This window comes from Macrobrachium rosenbergii, chromosome 40 (genome assembly GCF_040412425.1).
Source record: "Macrobrachium rosenbergii isolate ZJJX-2024 chromosome 40, ASM4041242v1, whole genome shotgun sequence".
NCBI classification, from domain to species: Eukaryota; Metazoa; Arthropoda; class Malacostraca; order Decapoda; family Palaemonidae; genus Macrobrachium; species Macrobrachium rosenbergii.
Window position 1 is genome coordinate 28238846 of NC_089780.1, and position 20724 is coordinate 28259569.

Sequence of the window (20724 nt, forward strand, 5' to 3'; positions counted from 1 at the left end):
CCTTGACCCTTCTGAAGCCGCAAACTTCCTGATGACTTCCCCCAAGATCTTGAAGGGGGGAAAGGCATAAAGGTCCAGACCCTTCCAGTCCCAGAGGAGGGCATCTATTGCTACTGACCCTGGGTCGAGCACGGGAGAGCAGTACAGAGGCAGCCTTTTCATCCTCGACGTCGCGAACAGGTCTACCAAGGGACGTCCCCAAAGCTTCCAGAGCTCCTGACATACCTCTTCGTGCAGGGTCCACTCGGTCGGAAGAAGTTGTCGCTGCCGAATGAGAAGATCCGCGTGCACGTTCTCGACTCCTGCCACGAATCTTGTGAGCAGTGTAATCTGCCGAGCATAGGCCCACAGCAGGATCTCTCTTGCAAGCAAGAACAGGGATCGAGAGTGAGTACCTCCCTGTTTCTTGAGGTACGCCAGGGCTGTGGTGTTGTCCGAGTTGATCTGAACCACTCGGCCTGAAACCTGATCTTCAAGAATTGGAGGGCTAACTGAATCGCTCCCAATTCTTTTAGATTGATGTGCCAGGACACCTGTTCCCCTCTCCAGGTGCCTGACACTTCCTCCCCTAGTGTTGCTCCCCATCCCGACGTGGATAGACGTCGGAAAACAACACTAGGTCGGGTTCTGAAGGTAGAGAGAAACCCTTCTGCCAACTTCGTGGGATCGAGCCACCACCTTAGGTGGTCCTTGGCAGAGAGAGATCTTGAGAGTCTCCTCTAAGTCCTCCTTGTCTGCCCAGTTCTCCCAAGGAAAAACTGGAGCGGTCTGAGATGCAGTCTCCCAGGGAAACAAACTTCTCCAGTGATGAAATGGTCCCCAGCAGACTCATCCATTCCCTCACCGAGCATGTTTCTTTCCCCAGGAAGGCCGAAACTTTGTCTAAGCAGTGCTGCTGATGTTCCTGGGACGGAAAGGCTCGAAAAGCCACTGAATCCATCCGAATCCCCAGATATACAATGGACTGAGAAGGGATCAGATGTGACTTCTCGAAGTTCACCAGAAGTCCCAGGGACTTCGTCAACTCCAACGTCGTATGCAGGTCCTCCAGACACCTCTCCTCCGACGATGCTCGAATGAGCCAGTCGTCCAAATAGAGCGAGATCCTTATGCCCGCTAGGTGAAGCCATCGCGCCACGTTCCTCATCAGTACCGTGAAGACCATCGGTGCCGTACTTAGCCCGAAGCAAAGAGCTCTGAATTGGTAAACTTGTCCCCCCAGGACAAACCTCAAGTACTTCCTTGACTGATGATGAATGGGGATGTGAAAGTAGGCGTCCTGGAGGTCCAGCGAAACCATCCAATCGCCTGGTCTTAAAGCTCCTAATACCAACTGAGACGTCTCCATCCTGAACTTCTCCTTCACTACAAAATGGTTCAGTCTGCTGACGTCCAGGACTGGTCTCCACCCTCCCGACTGCTTCGGCACCAGGAAGAGCCGGTTGTAGAATCCTGGGGAATCCAATTCCAGGACTTGCTCTATGGCTCTCTTCTCAAGCATCTGGTCGAGCAGATCGAAAAGGATCTGTTGCTTCTCTGGGTGGTAGGAGGGCGACAGATCTCTGGGCGTTGAGCACAGTGGTGGAAACTCGAGGAACGGGATCTTGTAGCCTTTCTCGATGAATTTGAGGGACCAGGTGTCCGTCCCTCTTGCTCTCCAGGCTTTCGCAAACAAAAGAAGCCTGGCTCCTACTGGTGTCTGGAGGTCCAGTACATCATTTCTTGCCCCTAGGATTAGAAGGGGCTCCGCCTCTGGAAAGCCCTCTTCCTCGAGGAAAAGACCTTGAGGAGGAAGCTCTACCATGAAAGGGCTTCTGCCTCTTAGAAGCTTGTCCCTGAGAGGAAGTGGACGGGACATTTGAACGTCTGGAAGACTGGGCTAGGAGGTCTTAAGTAGCCTTCTCCTTAAGGCTGGAGGCGAGATCCTTGATCAAGGACTGGGGGAAGAGATGGCTAGATAGAGGGGCAAAAAGCAATTCTGCCCTCTGCAAAGGAGAAACTGACTTAGCCGTGTATTTTACAATACAAGGCCCTCTTCTTCAAGAGGCCCGAGCAGAAATGAGCAGCCAGTTCATCCGCGCCATCCCTGACGGCCTTGTCCATGCACGCCAACACGCTGGACAGCTCCCCCAGACTGATCGAGTCAGGACTTCGAGTCTTCAAGTCCAAGGCCGCCAAGCACCAATCCAAAAAGTTAAAAACTCCCATCGTGCAGAAAAGTCCTTTGAGGTGATGGTCCGTCTCTGAAAGTGTCCAAGCCACCTTCGCGGAAGAAAGGAGGGCCCTCCTTGGAGCATCGACCAAACTAGCGAAGTCACCTTGGGAAGAGGAAGGAACTCTGGAACCGATTTCTTCTCCTGTCTCATACCACATTCCCGCCTTTCCGTTGAATTTAGAGGCGGAGGCAGGGCAAAGGAAGTCTTGCCTTGTGTCTTCCGATCGTCCATCCAAGAGTTGACCTTCTTAAACGCTCTCTTGGTAGCAAGCGACGTCTTCATTTGAAGGAATCCCGGCGATTTTCTCACCTTCGAAGAGGCTAACTGCGAAGGGGGAGAGAGAGGGGCAGAAGGCTGAAACTTATCCGCAAACAAGTCCCTTAGCAGGCTGGCCAAAACCTGGTAGTCCGTAGAAGACGACTTAGGAGGCTGCTCCTGCTCTGCAGACTCCGACTCACTCAGACACCTCTCCCTCCTCTTACGGAGCGACAGGAAGTCTTCCGAACCTGTGGAAGTCTAAGGCCTTGTGGTCCGATCCGCAAAAGGACCTCTTCTTCCGCGAATCTAATGCAGAAAGCTCTGGAGCGTTAATATAAATACTGAGAAAGGCGCCCTGACGAGCGTCCTGCCGAGAATGCTTCCCGGCGTCTTGCGCGTCCTGTAGAGCGTCTGGCGAGCGTGCTGAGGAGGCGCCCAGTCAGTGTCGAGCAGGTTCCTGCCGCGCTATCCATCCAGCGTCTTGCCGAGTTGCGAGAGGGGTGTCCTGACGAGCATGGGAAGCGTCAGATCCAGCAGCTTGAGGAACGTCAGGTCGATGCAGAGCGTCATGGCGATCCAACGAGCGATGAGGGCGTCGGGAGAACTGCCGGCGAAGAGACGAACAAGGAGCAGGAGAGGATGACTTCTTCGACCTCTTAACAGGCAGCCTCAAAAACTACGGCGTCGATGCGGCTCAGACTCCTTTGCAGCAAGGAGGGACGCCAACTGCCGCTGCATGTCAAGCAGAAGTCGCTTAGAAGGAGAAGACTCCCTCTCCGGCGAAGGGCTGCTCCTGTGAGAAGATGAGGGGCGAGGGGACGCCTCTTCCTTCTCCCAGGCGACGACAGCTCTTTTCTTGGAGCGACTGGGACGCTCAAAGCGTCCTCCTCGGAAGAAGTCCTGGTCCTCTTCTGCAGTTGGTTTTGGCTCGTCGAACCAATCAGGCAAAGAAACAAGAAAAACTCCGAGAAAGAAGACGTGAAGCGTCCTCCTCTCCGAAGCTTCTCTTCCAAGCGTGAGAGTCCCTCCGAGAGCTCGACCCCTTGCGCGGGGAGGGCGCCTCGGAGGACGAGAAGCAATCCTTAAGGATGTGTGCGCGAGCACGATCCTTGGCAGCCTGGGAATCGACAACAGGTCCTGCGAGGAACGTCAGATTGGTGGGGAGAATTAAATTGAAACCCTCTTGCGGTTATTTCGACTTGCCCACTCCCTGAGTCCTGGGAGTCTGACAGAGGTCCAGGCCTAGAGGCATTATAGGGCCGATCTGACGCCCCCTCCACAACACTAGGGGGATCACTGCACTTCACAACACTTTCTATGGCAAGCACTTTCGACTCCAAGGCACGGATGGAGTTCAAAATCTCCGTCAGGGCATTACCTTTGCAGACGCAACCTCACATAAGGCAACACTACAGGGATAGGTGAAGCAAAGTCTACAGAAGGGTTAACAGGAGACAAAATATTACCCTGACTCCCACCAGCCGACACACTCCTGGAGGAAGACCACCTGATCCTGTCACGCTCTAACTTGCGCTTCATAGCGAATCATAAATCTTCCAATCGGCATCAGGCAAAGTCTCACACTCCTTACAGCGATCATCAATCAAACAAGCATGCCCTCTACACCTCATGCATACTGTGTGAGGATCTACAGCTTTCGGTAGCCTCACCTTACACTCCTTCACACCACATACCCTGAAACTAGCAGAACTAGATCCAGACATCGTAACCAAAGAAAAGTCAAAGCCAAAATCAAAACGGTTCACAAAAGCGTATGCCTATCCACAATTCCAAAGTCAAAAAACCAAAAGACAATCAGAATGCTCAAGTGCCAAAAAGTTTTCGAAATCCAACGATGGAGGTATTGACAACGGGTGTTGACAGTACCGGCGACAGAGAAAATCTGAATAGAAAATGGGAATGGTTCCTGATACCCACCTCCCAGCAGTGGGAATGGGTACTAACCACCTGGCCCCACTGCGTGTGTCGTAAGTTTTTGAACTTCTGTCGGTCCTTCGGAGAATACAGCTATATATATATCTGACAGGTAAGTCTCATGAACAAAATTGTGATTTGTTCTGACACGATATACAAACCGTCGGTCCTTTACATTAGGAAGACTCACTGGTTGGGGGGAGGAATCTGAGTGAGTCTCTATGAACTGACTGGAGTTCACCACACCTTGTGTTCCCCTTCCTGGTCAATAGAGCGAGGAAGGGAAAACTGCCTCTGACAAAATGATCGGGTTGTAGGAAAAGCAAGATCAATTGTCAGACTTCTGGGCCCCTTTGCATGAAAGAGGAAGCGTCAGTTCATGCAAAGTAGGCTAGGAAGAACTTGGAGTCGGTGACATTAAGGCAATCACAACCACTGGGTTTGTCTTATTGTCATGGTCTCCTCCCCCACCTTGCAAGGGGAAGGAGAGGGGTTGCTTCTATAATCCTGAATGGGAATAGAACGGAAGCTCTAGTTGGGTGCTTACCTGCATCGACCTCCAGATCCAGCATGTAACAGTATGTCCGCTCCCTGCCTGTGGGAAGAGAGTCGAGATGAGGAGAAGGAAGAGAGGCCAGTCACTCCACATTCATTCTCCCAATCACAACTGTACATTTTAGGTGAGACGCAACCTGTCCTATCAGAGGAGCCGGGTAGGCTACACAACTTGTTGAGCAGCCACCACAGGACCCAAGGAAAAAGTGTAAGGACTTGTGTGGAACATCCTGAAGGTAGAAGGGAGTGAAGGTGGTCTGTTGGGACCAAACACCTGCCTTCAACACCTGTAGAACTGACAGGTTCTTCCGGAATGTGAGGGACAGACTAATGCTGAGGACTTTGTGAGCTCTCGGATGAAGCGTACCGGTGTCGTCTTCTCCAGCAGCAGAATATGCTCTCCTTATCGTCTCACGAAGCCGAAGCCAGAAAGAGATCGTGTTCTTTTGTTCTTGGACACTTCTTTCTTAGTCAAGCCAGTATTAACGAAGAGTCGTTGACACTCAGGCCAGAGATGTCGAGTCCTCTTCAGATAGCGCCACAGCACTCTAACAGGACACAGTAGCATCTCGTCTGGTTCATTACCTACAAAGTCTTCTAGGGAGGGGATCGTGAAAGACTCGAACCGAGCGTCAGGGACCGAAGGATTCTGGGTCTTTGCCACAAAATCTGGGACAAAATCGAGCGTAACTGATCCCCATCCCCTCGAGTGTTTAACATCAAAGGAAAGTCCGTGAAGTTCGCCAACTCTCTTCGCCAGTGCCAGGGCCAGCAAGAAGATGGTCTTGAGGGTCAGATCCCTGTCTGACGACTCTCGTAAAGGCTCATATGGTGCACGAGTCAGGCTCCTTAGAATGAGAGTCACATCCCACGCAGGGGGCCTGAGATCCCTGGGTGGGCAAGAACTTTTGAAGCTTCTCATCAGTAGGGAATCTCGAAAGAAGAGGAGATATCTACTCCTTTCATCTACAAGACTAAGCCAAGTGCGGCCCAGTAGCCTTTTACAGCTGAAATGGAGAGAAGCTTCTCTTGGTGAAGGAAGACAAGGAAGTCCGCGACCTGCTGAACAGTAGCTCCGACTGGAGAGATACCCTGTCCACAACACCAACCACAGAAGGTGGACCACTTTCCCTGGTATACTGCTGTGGAGGAATGTCTGAGGTACCCGGCCATCTCCGTTGCTGCGTGATGCTAAAAGCCTCCTGCTCGCAGGAGATGGTGGATAGCCTCTAGCCCTGAAGACATGGGGACTGCACTGCCTGGTGATATCACTCTACGTGGGGTTGACATAGCAGGTTGGGCCAGGGGGGAATCTCTCTTGGTGCCTCGGAGAGGAGGGCTAGCAGGTCGGGATATCAAACGGCCTGCGGCCATTTGGGTGCCACCAGAATCATTCTGAGATTCGGAGTGATCATCGCCTGGTTGATCAATGAAAATCAGACAGAAAGGAGGAAAGGCGTAGACGTCAAGGTTGTTCCATGGGTGCTGGAACACGTCCTCTGCAGAGGCCCATGGGTCCGGCACAACTGAGCAGAAGCCCTGGAGTTTTCTGTTGTGCCGGGTGGCGAACAGATCGATGACTGGACGCCCCCACAGGTTGAACAGCTTTTCCGTGACTTCTGAGTGAAGGGACCATTCGGTTCTGATCACCTGATGCTGGTGGCTGAGCTTGTCTGCCATGACATTCCTCTTGCCTGGAATGTACCTGGCTGACAGCTCTACCGAGTGAGCCAAGGCCCACTCGTGCACCTGCATCATCAACTGGTAGAGCGGGAGGGATACTAGACCCCCCTGCTTGTTGATGTATGCCACTACTGTGGTATTGTTGTTCATCAGTACCACGGAGTGCGCCATCACTCTCCCTCGGAACTCTTGGAGAGCCAGGAAGACTACCTTGATTTCCAGGATGTTGATGTGAAGGTGCTTGTCATCTCGGTGCCACACTCCCGAAGTCAGCAACTCCTCCAGGTGTGCACCCCATCTATCAGTCGATGCGTCCGAGAACAGCAGCATGTCCGGAGGGGGAGTATGTAGGGATACTCCTATCAAGAGGTTCCTGTCGTCCATCCACCAGTAAAGGTCCTCTCTCACCTCCTTGGAAAGAGGGATGAGAAAGGACTGGGGGTCTCGGGACTGGGACTAATACTCCTTTAGCCTCCAATGTAGAGACCACAGGTGAAGACGCCCATGAGGTACCAGCTTCTCCAGTGATGATAGGTGACTGATGACGACTTGCCATTGCCGAGCTGGCTGTTTCTGTCGATACAGGAACAGTTGTGCTGCCTTCCTGAACCTTCTGATACAAGAGTCCGAGGGAAAGACTTTTGCTGCTACCGTGTCTACCAGCATGCCCCGGTACTTTATCCTCTGTTTGGGGTTGGGATCTGACTTCTTGAGGTTTACCATGATCCCAAGATCGCGGCAAAGCCCGAGGAGCTGATCCCTGTCCTGCAGCAACTGTGAGTGGGAGCTCGCCAAGACCAGCCAATCGTCGATATACCTCAGTAGACGTGTCCCATGTGAATGGGCCCAAGTTGACACGAGAGAGAAGACTTCGTGAACACCTGGGGAGCGGTCGAGAGCCCGAAGCAGAGTGCCCTGAATTGGAAGACTGTCTCCCTGAGGATAAAGCGGAGGAGCTTGCAAGAGGACGGATGAATGGGTATTTGGAAATACACATCCTTGAAGTCCACCGTAAGCAAGAAGTCGTTCTCCCTGATGGAGGCGAGCATGGATCGCGTTGCCTCCATCATGAACCGAGTCTGGAGAACTAATCGGTTTAGGGGAGAGAGGTCTATGACCGGTCCCCAAGCCCCTGTGGCTTTCTCTACAAGGAAGACATGGCTGTAAAAGCCTGGAGACCGACTCAACACGACTTCCACAACACCCTTGCTCAGCATGGCTTGCACTTCTTGCTGTAGTGCGGAGTCCTTCAGTGATCCTTGGACGTAGGTGCGGAGACAGACTGGAGTGTTGGTGAGGGGTGGCTGAGACTCGAAGGATAGTAGATATCCCTCCCGAAGGACACCCACTATCCAGGTCTCGGCTCCGTATCACTGCCATGTTGCCCAATGGCACAACAGGCACCCATCCACCTTTGGCAGCAGTTGGGGGGGGAACGCTGCCCCTAGCATTTCCCCTTCTTCCTCTTACCTTCTTTACTGGATTGGAAAGTGGGCTGAAAGGGGCAAGAGGAGGACCCACCCTTTCCAGAGGAAGATGAAGGCTGGGTGTTCCCACGGGATCCCTTCGAAGACTGGGGCTTCTTAGGGGCCAAGGAAGTGCTAGCCTGACCCGAGGGCCTGGCTGCAATGGAATGTGAAGACCTGGAGGTCTTGGCCACTGCCTGGTGAACAAAGTGGTCACTGTCATTGGCTCGATGCTTGTCCATCGCAGCGTCCGCCAACTCTCTAGGGAAGAGAGAGGCAGACCCCAGCATGGGTCAGTTCCGCAGGGTCATTGCCGACTCGGGACCCACGGACCTGGAGAAGTGAGAAAGAATGGCGTCTCCACTAGAGGACCAGGTTGGCCCACAGGTTTGCCGTCTGGAGGGAGAGGTAGGAGATGGCTCTACCTCCAGACTGGCACAGTCTCCCGAAAGCGGAGTCTTCCCCAGGTATTATAGCGCCCGAGGGAGCAGCCACTTTGGATACTGTGAATGACAACAGATCCAACCAGGAGACTGCCTGGAAAGCTAATATGGTGGTGGGTTCCAGGGTTGTGGCCTCTTCCTGAGAGAGGGAAATACTCTCCGCAGTAAGTTGCTGCAACTAGAGACCCGGGCCTAGACGAACCAGGTCCGGGTCAACCTGCTTAGGCAGCAATGACCTCTCCGATGGCGTATAGAAGCGCTTCTGACGAGGCAGAGGAGGGGGAAGCAGCTTGTCCAAACGGTTAGATTGCAGGGAATTGTCCTGCCCTGGCACAAGACCATTCACTTGATCGAGAACCCCTTCAGCAAGCGTGGACCATGGTAGCCCCACCAAAGCCTTGGGTTCCTTCTTTGATCCTGAAAGGATTCGAGGCGCGAAGGATGATCCATAGATGAGGCCGTGGTCCCTTCCCAGAGGTTGTTATGCTGACGAATCAGCGAAATTACCTCGGCAAAAGTCCTCTGAATCTCGGGGGTGTCCGCGTCCTGGGGAAGAGGACCCTCGAGTCCTTCCAGGGTGTGGTCCCCCCGATCTACTCTCCCTGCAGGAGAGAGAACCTAGGCAGACAGCCTGTGATCCTTCCTGCACCATGTGGGCGTACAACCTGGCTGGGCCAAGGACCGAGCCAGGCAGGTACACCCCCAAGGTAGAATTCTGGGGAGACAACTCGCCGGAGTTCTCCCTGTCCAACTCACGACCCCTGGGAGGAGTCCCGGAGGTAGAGGGGACAGGCGAGGAGGATCAGGCGCCCCCACTGGTCTTGCTGGCAGAACCAACAGGAGCAGCAGGCCAGGAGCGGTCACCAACCTGTGGTGGTGGCGGCAATCCGTGTCGAGGAGAGCAGAGCAGCTCACACGAGTTGAACTGCGCACTCAGCTCCCCCGAGCCAGGCTGGCCATGCGAACGTGGCCGGGGACTGGGGGGAGTCGAGTGCACGGCTGGCTGGCGAGAACTTGCGCTGTCCTCTAGACGCTCCCCAGTCTTCTCTGAGGCCGAAACCTCTCAGGAAGACTGAGCAGGTGACCTCTTCTCTGCCTCACCAGGTGTCTGGGCCTGAGGGACCGGCGCACTTTCCCGGGAACCTGGCTTGGCACTCGAAGAAGTGCCAGCAGGAAGAGTCGGAGCACCTGCATGCCTGGACTCTTTCTCCCACCCTGTGCCTGAGTTGGTATGGAGAGGGGTTTCTCCAGTACCAGACCGGGGTACTCAGGTCTCCTTAGAGACCTGGGTACTCTGTGCAGCTTGAGAACAAGTGTCTGACACAGAATCGCTGGCCTTAGAAGCGGGCTTCTTCGGCACAGCAGGGGGAGTACAAACGGTGGTTTGCATGCCCTCAGCTCCCAATACGACTGACCTGGGGGTCAACAAATTGGTTCCCTGGCCCGTGGACTGGGAAGAGCCAACGAGAGATCCCACTGCCTTCCCTGTGGAAGGAGGCAGTCCCTTAGAAGTCTTGGGGCGAGACTTCTTGTGGGGGAGAGACAGGCTTCTTCTTGTTCGGCTGGTAAGCCTCAGAAGAAGAGGAGGAGGAAGAGGCAGCAGATGACGAGGACAGCGAAGATGACGACGACACCTTCCTAGACCTCTTCTTCGACTTCTTTGTCATCTTCTTTAGGATGATGGTCAGGTCCCCCATCCACGAGGGAGCAGCAGAAGACACAGGCGCAGCCAGGGGAGCTAGGGAAGCGGGCGTAACCCAGGTGGCGGAGATGTTGGTGCTCAGGCCAGCAGCTACCGGGGTAAGTGGAGCAGCGTGGGAGCCAGGAAAGCCAGAAGACAGTGCGTTGGTTGAGGACATGGTTGGAGCATGAGCGGAAGCCAGGGTAACCAGGAGCCAGAACCCGAGCGGGAACGAGCGTGGGTGGCAACAGGAGCACGCATGGAGATGTAAGGCACCAATGAAGTCACCATCCTTGAGGGGCCAGGCAAAGACAGCGGGGCCAGGAAGCCAGGAGGCAGTGGCACGGTATGGAGAGTGGCAGGAGTGGCGGATATCTGGGTGCCCAGGTGTGAGGCCACCGTCACAGGCAGCTTGCCGAATGATGTCATGGTGATGGTAGTGGTTGTGGATGTGGTGGCTGAGTGGGTCGTCACCAGAGCGCCTGACAGATAGGATACCAGACCCTCCAGTGATGGAATGCCAGGAAGACCCAGGTGCAGCCAGGTAGAAGTGCGGTCAGATACCTGGCTACCAAGAGACGCTTCCACCGCCAAGCCTGAGGAAAAAGTCGGGTCAAATACGGAAGCCTCTACAGTAAACCCCGTATTCACGGTCTCACTACTCGCGGACTCACCTATTAGCAGATTTCTCTGTGGAACGTACATACACATTATTTGCGGGAAATTCACCCATTCAAGGTATTTTTCATTGAGAAATATTCACTAATTACTGTATTTTCATATAATTTTCATGACTAAATGCACTTTTTGTGATAAAACTATTAAAGTACTCAGGTATAAGCATTTTTAGAGGGATTTTTTTGTTTTAAATTATCAAAATAGGCAGTTCTAAGTGTTTTTAGAGGGATTTTAAGTATTCACAGATTTTAGCTATTTGCTTAAAAGTGCGGTAAGCAGCCTGCAAATATGGGGGGTTTACTGTAATCATTCTGGGGAAAAATTCACTCCTGGAGTGAGGAGAGGCCCCAGGGAGTATGTCCTGATCGTCCACTCCACCGCGGCCTTCCACACCCGACGAAACGAATGGGGAAGGGGAGGGAGAGTCCTCACCCAAGGGAGAGGCAGCAAGAAGAGGAAGCTTGCTGGGAGGGAGAAACTATCCCGACGGGTCAGCCACCAAGGGAGTCATTGGGGGTGTATAACCCTCACATGACTTCTTAGTGGGCTTCCTTCGGTATTGTCTCCTCCCCTCAAACTTTGCCCACTGCTCGGCAGACCAGGAACAATACTCGGCAAGGAGAAACACGTGAACACACACGTCCTCTGCAGGTGGGGCAGAGGGCGTGTGGGTCCAAATCCACGCTAGAACAAAAAGTATTACATTTCTTCCCTCCCATCCCAGGAGACACACGCTGGGGGAAGGAGGGTTTACGGGGTTTGTCCACATTCAATAACAAGCAAAAGCAAGAAAGATCCCACCAGGAAAAACAGCTCAAAGGCGATCAGGGCAGAGAGTGAGAAAACACGTTTGCAGCGCACGACGGCCGAAAGCAAACTGGAATGTTTACATCCGGGCAGGTGGCACCCCTGCTTCCCAGATGGTAGTTAACTGCATAACCACCTTGTTCAAAAGTTCAACAGCCGTTTCCAGCCCCACTGAAAGTAATTCCTAACGTAAAGGACTGACGGTTTGTATGTTGTGTCCGAACAACTGGAAAGTCACAAAAAGACAGTTCTGAATCAGCTAAGCTAATTAACAGTAGCATGCTACCAAAAAGAACAAAGTACTTCACCAAATGAAGGATAACAGCAACAGTCCGGTGAAAAACAACAAAATCAGAGCTGACAATGACCAAAAGTTCAGTCATTGACCAGCAGAAATGAAATGAGCTCTTTAGCTGTGTTGTACCTATCCTTCCCCAAAAGTGGGTGGGGCAGCATAACTACACCCAAAACAAAAGAGCGTTAATGCGAATTTTAAATTTTGAGCTGAAGCGTAAAGTAGAAACTACTAGCTATGTAATTATTTGGTAAGTTACGTATATAAAATTAAGTTTTAAGTAAATTATCTAGTATTATCACAGCTATCACTTTACAATAACCCAAGTGGCTATTAAGGTGCGATGACCCATCAGTCCCACAATGTACAGTACCGTAAAGACCTTTGGAACCATATGAACCACAACTTAGAAGTTTAATATTTTTTATGGCTAACAAGGGGATAAGAAATGGATAGATATCTTGTTACAGAGTAAGAAAGATTTGTATAGGTCAAAATTGGACTTGAAAAGAAAATTGCATGACATACCATTGGGCAACACGGCAGTAATAGGGGCAGACCCCCTCTTACTGCCCTTATTAGTTCGAGGCTATGTGCTTTGGACTGGTGAAGCTTCTAAGGTGTTTACGTATATGACTGTTCACCTCAGTTTCACTTTCACTCACACTTTCTTGTACTTTCTTGACGACTGCTTGGTCCTGGCATTCTTGGAGGTTCAATTTCCCTGGACAGAGATCAACTTACATTTTTCCACAATTAGGGGATTGTGGTAAACTGGGAAAAGTTGGATGTCAAGCTGGCAAAATACCTGGATATGCTGAGACACAAAGTTTATGTTACACCAGGAGCAACCGACAATTCTGGCAGAGCATTCTTAGATACCTTTTGTCTCTGGGTTACCTCTTGCCTCATAAGCAACTCCACCACTGACCACTTCAGTGGTGCCTGAAGTATCAGTGCTTGGCATCCAGTGATCCTCATTCTCATCGAGGGTCCCTTGGCCAGAAAGTGAGTGACAACCTCAGCTGATGGTTCAACAACAGGAACCTCTCTGTGGGCGTTCTGCTGAACTTCCAGAGATGGAGGGGTAGGGTGTGTACCTGAAGAACCTAGTTGCTTCAGGAGTGTGTTCATCTGCACGTCAATATTTTGGAATTATGAGCAGAGCTGCTAGCCCTGCCAGTATTCCAAGAACAAGTTATGGCCACTCCGTAGTCATGATGAGTGACAACACTACCACCGTGGCATCTATGAATCAGCATGGGGATGGGGATACTTTTCCTTCCTCTCCATCTGCTGATAAGGCAGATGCATGAGTGGGTGGCTTACTAAGACACTGAGCTGTCAGCCAGATATATCAGGGCAGGAAAATGTTGTTGCAGACCAGCTCACCTGCCATGGGCATGGTGTACAGACAATGGTGCCTATAACTGTGTGGCAGAAAAATTGTTCAAATAAACAGAGCCCCAAGCTCAAACCACCTTTCCACCATTCAAGGATCACTCTGTCCCTACTACCTGATCCCAGCAACAGATCTAGCCTGCCAGACCATTTCACTCTTTCAGACAGTTCACTGGCATGGCAAACCACAGTAGTGTTGTTACTTTTCAACACTTCTGAGAAACCCATTAAGCATTCCTGGAATGCTTGCAGAGATCAGTGGTAACTCTAACTAAAGCAGACATCCTGCCCACAGGTGAGCAAATGCTTTCGTCAACCCTTGAAGAAACAAGATGTTCATTCAATTTGATGTAACCTCTGGTGAGAGGGTTTCTGAGACCTCATCTTCTTCTCCCCATGGAAGGAAGCACAGGCAGAAAAACAGGAGGAGATACATACATGCAATTCTTTCCCTGCCTATGTCCAGAAGTCTTACTCTCCTTGGTTCTAGCAGTTTTACTCTTCTTGGCTATAGTAGAAGACATGTTGAGGCAAAAGCAGTTTCAGGCTCATCTCTGCATACCGCACTTGAAGAATGAGCAAGGAGAGTCCAGGACAGTCCTTGTGTTTCAGCTGTAAATTGGAAGACTCTGTTTCACAAGCATGCTCAGGGATCCCAAAGTCAACCTTACCTATGGAAGACATCCCACTTACAAGTGAGCAAATGCCATCACCTGCCCCGGGAAGAAGAAGGGCACTCACTCAAAGTACGATAGAACCTCTCGTGAGAGGGATTCTGAGACTTCTTTTTTCTTGCATATGAAAGAAGTAGGAGATGATGAGGAGAAAGAGCTCATTGCTGAAGACAATGAAGAGGAGACACTCCTGTGTTCCTTCTCCATACTCTGTCCACAATTCTTACTCTCTTCAAGAAGCAATAGCAAAGGAATATAGCCTGTAAAAGATACTTAGCAGGATCCTTACAGGTCAGACAATTGCCACTGGAGGCTCAACTGTGTTGTGTTCCTTAGCAAAAACAGATGTGAGAGACAGACTGCTTGAAATACTGCACAGAAACATCTATTAGTACTCCCATGACACTCCAAAAGAAGCATTGACAGGTGGTGACAAATACAAACATGCACTGCAGTTTCACCTGGGGAGAGCTTGTCGCATGCATTTCATTCAGTACTGTTGCAGAGTTTGGACTGGCTGCCTACCTTATGTGTAACTTCCTTGCACAGAGAGAGAGAGAGAGAGAGAGAGAGAGAGAGAGAGAGAGAGAGAGAGAGAGAGAGAGAGAGAGAGAGAGAGAGAGAGAGAGGTGAAGGAATTAATGCTAAAACTACAAAACAGCTCTGTACAGATATTACCTTGGAAATTGATTGTTGCTGATGAAGAAGGTGGTGTTGCTCATTGTCGGTCAATCATTATTAACCTCATACCTATCCAACAAGGTTGGGGACCTTTTGGGAATGCAGAGTTTTGGGTGGGGGAAAAAGTTGGGAGAAAGACCGGACTGCCCTGTTGTTATGGAATGGTTCCATGCATGCACAACACATTAGGGAGTCACATGTTCAAGAGGGGATTGGTTAAGGAAACCTGTTATATACAAAAGGAACTATACTAACTTAACATACCCTAACCTAACCTAATTTAGCAGGTTGTGTTACTTGGCCGGGGGCTCTTCCCACTGGATCCCCCAGTGAAGGAAACTCCAATTTTTACCAAAAGATCCCCTATAACACTGCACATGCACGTTAGCATTCCAGGATGCCCAGCATACTATAACATATCAGTTCTGAGGTTAATTACAGGTTAATTACAGTCAACCACCAAAAATAACGGTCAATTCTTGATAAGCAACCAAAATACTATATAGGAAACTCAATTTCCAAAGTAATACCCCATGTGGAGCTGTTACCTACTTCTACTGAATTAACTTCAAAAAGACTGTTGAACATCTTTTGGCCTTCCTCCATTGCTGCCAAACTACTCTAATTTAAGGGATGCCATCCAGTATACTCTTAGCACCAATGCATTGCCTAAATGCAAAACTAGTTAGCCTACACTTACAACAAAGACATAGAGCAGCCAAATACCCATTTATATCTTCTACACCGTTCATTTACCTCATCAAATCCATGTTGAACGAACAACATAAACACCATACATATGATAATAAGGGATGAGAGAAGTTTCGATTTGACAGTCAGTCAGAGCGCAGCATGAAGTCTTAAACTAATTTGACCCCGGCCACAAACATAGTGCTTGATGACAGTAGGTGAGTAGTGAGTTAACGCCACTCACCTACTACCAGTTACCTACCCGGTTACCAAGTTTCAACGACCAATGTCAGCATATTTATTCTTTATTCCCACAGGAATAAATACAGGCTACTTCATGTGTTTGGTGAGAAATTTGCCGTAATGTGTCTTATATTTATCAAAAAATTGTTTAACATCACATTTAACCTACAGAAGTCTTCATCTGTCTTTAGGCTGGACCAAATTCGTTGGCCTATGAGGTTAGCCTAGCCTACAGTACCTTACCTTAATGAAAACATGGTTCACATTATACAATAGCTAATGGGAGTAAGTTATTTAACTATGACTAAACTTATCATCAGTATATATGTACCTGTACACAAGATCCCCTCCAAACGCAGAATGGAGTCTTTTATACAATAAATCGGCTAAGTTTTTCGAACACCTTAAACGGTACCTAGCAATCTGCCACTTCCTCCAAACTATGTTTACATTTCTAACAGGGTATGCTTCTTCTTCTTTAAACCGAACTCGCTTAATGACTCAGACATGGACAACAGCAGTTTCTTCTTGTTATACACTTACTGCAGTTCGTTTGAAAAGAACTGTAATTTATATAATCTTTTATTATTTAGTCTGTTTCAATGACTGGATAAAAGTTACGTATTTCTTAAGGTTTTTATGATATAAACGAAACTGATTTTTTTATGTTGTTAAGATAGAGTGCAACTGACATCTTCATGCTTTGCTTATACTCGTGTATAGTGATTTTGGAGAATAACGTAAGATGTAGTTAGTAATTGTTTTTGTTAGCACAGAACCGCATCGTTTGATAGTTTTCAGTTGATGGTGTTATTTATAATATCTGTCATTGAAAGTTTGTGTATATTATTAGATTTAGGCCTCAATATTTAAGAACTATTTGTTTTCGGATTACTACAGTGATTATTCAGATCAATTTTTCTACTATCTGTGTTCAACAACTCCACAACTCTCACCCCTTGACATAAGATTGGATTTACTTTCGGCACCATCATCCAGTTTTCTCCTCTATTCTACAATACTTGTGCTGATAAATCTTTCTCTTTATATTTTACTTCTCCGTGCAAAATATTGCGTTCCTTAGGCTCTTATTAAAAAAGTAAATCACAGTTGCTCTTAGCCTTGACTCTCACCTTCACTGGTTTTTTGCAGTTAGCACACTGTCTGTGTACTTTTTTCTTTATTAAAACAAATTTAACCATGGAAGACCTGTCAGTTATATAAACATGTTATATCTTTCTGTATGAAATAATTTTTCATTAGTAATGTTCAGTTCTCAAAGATATTTTTTCCTCTTTCATGTCAAGCCTCATTATAATTTTCTGCATCAAAGATACACTGTATTAAAGTTTTTGGGGGACTGTTAAAGCTTTAACCTGTTCTATTCAGCTCTCTCTCTCTCTCTCTCTCTCTCTCTCTCTCTCTCTCTCTCTCTCTCTCTCTCTCTCTCTCTCTCTCTCTTGCTTGCTCTCTTGGGAATATATTAAATTCTGATCACCCGTGTTACCTCCTAACTCAGGTCTATAAAAATCAAGAGCTGTGTTCAGGAAAGAAAGGTCAGCTACCTTTCTCGAAAAGCCAGATCTTACAGATTCAAGTACGATTTCTTGTCTCTTGTTATTAATTTCTGAGTCATAGATAGAGCTCGCGAATGAAGGGTTCACCGTACTTGTAACTTCCTTAACGATAGTGCTTATATTTGATGTAAGTACAGCTCTTGATAAACAGAACTGGCTATCGTTTGCTCAAAATTTTGCTGGATTAGTTTATTCAGATCCGACTAGACATTCATTTTAGATAGCAGCCATTAAAAGTTAGTTACGACACGAGACCCTCATGGAAGTTAGTTACGACACGAGACCAACATGGAAGCGTCTCAGAGGTAGTTTTTGCACACCTGAAGCTTCAGTTGCTACTGAAAAGAGCAAACCATGTCCTTCGATGTACTCCGCATGTATTGTGCAGAATACTGTACCAGAATATTTCTGGACAGAATTTTTGTGTCAGTTTTTCCATATGTTCCACCACTCACTGTGCCATCAATACGCTACTATATATTTTGTCAACTTTTACCCAACAATTAACACTTCTGTATCACTAATGGAATGATTGAGCTTAGGGAAAAACGACAGCAGTGATGACGTTCTGGCAATTAAGAGTTGTATTTAACTATGGCAGCATGTTGTTCAACAACAATTTTCCCATGCTTCTAATATCCACATCGCAATGGTATACTGTAGAAAATTCTGCCTTCACCAATTAATCCAGATTCTTTGCTCCGTTCCTATTTAAATGTTGCTTTCGTTTTGGGATTTCTTTAGGGGTTTAATTAGAGCAGATGATAAATTCAACCATTGCCCAATAATAATAATCAATACATCAGTAATTCATATAAGTCTTTGTTACAGGCCCCATAAAGAAGGTCAAATTAACGTCCTCTTGGAGGTGGCACATGCCAGTGGACAGAGTGCTCAAAAGCAAGACGTCTGGTCGCCCTAGTTTCAAAGCTGATTCGCCTTCAGATTCCTGAAAATTGTGCCCTAGGGCTGGGGATAGAAAACACCAATAACTTTGCCATTTTTATAAATTTGTGCAAAAAATAAAATTATACCAACTGATGCTTGAAGCCATGCTCGATCACAGGGATGTCTGATAGGCATCTCTGTGGAAAAAGGATTAGGAGGTCGACTGTCCATCCAAGACATTGTGTCTTGTCTTGTACAAGCAAAGGAGAGTGCTTGAGGGGAATACCAGTACAAGCGACACGGGTTCAAACCTCATAAAAGGTAAGCTGTCCTCCAACTGTTTATTTGTCTTGGTTATACAAGGGCATTGCTTTAGGGGAACAAAATGTAACCAGGGTTCAGATCTCGTGTACTCGAGTTTGTTGAGAGTAAAACCGTTATGTGAACAACAAGAAGGAACCTTATAGGGGGTCTTGTAACAAGAAAGTTGAAGGTTTCTAGGAGATAATAGGATGGATGCGTAAAAGAGAAATCCACGGATGTGGTAGTAGGGTCAAGAGGATGTGCAGTTGGTTCTCTCAATAAAACATCTGCTTGACGTCAAGATTTAGCTAGCAAAATTTTGGCAGAATTTTCCACTACAGTAGCCTACAGGGAGGAGGTGTCCCTACAGTATAGTTACCATTACCTATAGTCCTCCAGGATGAGTTGTCCTGCAATTGCTCCACAAAAAGTAGGAAAAGAGGCAACCAAATTGTTGTTACCATTGGAACTAACTATCAGCGTGAAATGGTTTTGCAACATTAACTACGGTTAAAACAAAGGCGTGAAACATGATTAAACCAAAGATTGATGCAAGATATGCTGTTATATAGAACTGAACCGATTTCATTGGCTTTATATCCACTCGCTTTATCTTTATTGTCCTGTATAGATTTGAAATGATTTTAAATCTATTTTTATTTTGTTTATCGTGTATGAATAAAATTTAATTTTTGTTTTACATCTACTCTGGTTGTTCCGAATATTTAGACTTGAATTTTGAATTACATCTCTTTTAAATTTCTGATCTAGAGCTGAATTGATTTGTTTTACATTTACTCACTGTGTCCTCCATATGTAAAATATTATTTCATTTTTTACATCGATTCTGCAGAGAAGATTTTTTTTTACATCTAATCAGGTTGTTCGATAAAGATCTGTTCTCAATCTGTCCAAGTTTAACTTTGTATATAGGTTTAAACTGATTTGTTTTACTTCTGCCTGGTTTTTATGCATATAAAGAACCGAATTTATTTGCTTTACTAATTTTATCTTACATATATGAAATGTAAATCATTTAAGAAATTTTAATTAGCTATTCCTGTTGTACAGAGCTGAACTGAAATTTCTTATATACATTTAAATAATTTAAGAAAATTTAATTAGCTATTCTTTTTGTACAGAACTGAAGTGATGTTTCTTCTAATTGTTTTTGCCATGTACGATATGAAAGAAGGGAAAAAAACCTCAGTTCCTACCTAGCCTAATACCTGCCGGATTCCAAAATATTTTGATTCAAATAGGGACTTTGTATCAGGTCAAGCTTTGTCCTCGCTTCGAAAGTGGAAATCGTTCTCCAAGGTTGATTTTCCTGAAGATGGTAATCTAAAGAACGGTTGATCTACTCGAGCATGCAGTCACGTCAGTGTTACCAGCCTGATGAAGATTCATACTAAAGCGAGCCGTGAGGTGATGTATGGTTGCCAATCCTGTCGAGGAGTCTGCACACAACTTGCCGAGCGCAGTTTTCTTCTTCCTTTAATAAAACGAGGTCATCACCTGAATCCAAGGTTACGGCTGTTTAAGGTAATTTAAGGCCAGCTATGTTTTGCCTTCTTTAATTTTCGGTTGGCTCCTTTCCTTTCCGCTCTTCCGTCTTTTAAGCTTTTCTTTGACCTTTCCTCTGATAATAAATGACTCCATGCTGGCTTGTGGGTACTACACTTCTGATCTAATTTCACTGAATTCAGTGAAGACATGATAGTAGTATTCGGTAACATCGATAAGAAACAGCCTTACCAATGCTCTCCATTTTTGCACTGTTCATCTGATTGCTTGTCTTGGTTCTTTATCAAATGCTGCCAAATATCCATACATAACATCTTTTTTTTTCGCATGTTACACGGCGTCAATAACCTAGATGTAGTAACGCCAGTTTTAGTAGCCATAAATCTATGTGTCGTTCGCATGTTACAACCCCTGCAGCAACCTCAGTGTAAAGAATACCATATTTATTGATTCCTCTGGTAAAGAGGAGACGGTAACAATTGTTAGTTTAAGCATTATTTTGTCAAAGCACACTATACGACTCTTTCATAGCAAGCTCCAGAAATCATATTCATCACTGCTTCCCGTGATGAAGTTTGTCCCATTTTCCTTTGCATCATTGTTAAAGTACACTTTTCCTACTCTCCCGGTACCATTTTCTTCCTTTGCCACGTTTTCATATATTCTGGTCAGATCAACAACGCACTCATTCCTCACCTGCCTTTTAGTAAAGGTATTTACAAT

At 47.4% G+C, this 20724-nt stretch overlaps 1 protein-coding gene across 1 annotated transcript in view; it reads right to left on the reverse strand.

The window, feature by feature from the left end:
* The window catches only part of LOC136826298 (gastrula zinc finger protein XlCGF7.1-like), a 34062-nt gene extending 17855 nt beyond the window's left edge, over positions 1-16207 (reverse strand). Inside the window, exon 1 of the mRNA XM_067083523.1 lies at positions 16038-16207. The gene's annotated coding sequence lies outside the window, so the exon portion shown is untranslated. The remainder of the gene's footprint in view (positions 1-16037) is intronic.
* Between the last annotated feature and the right edge of the window lie 4517 nt (positions 16208-20724).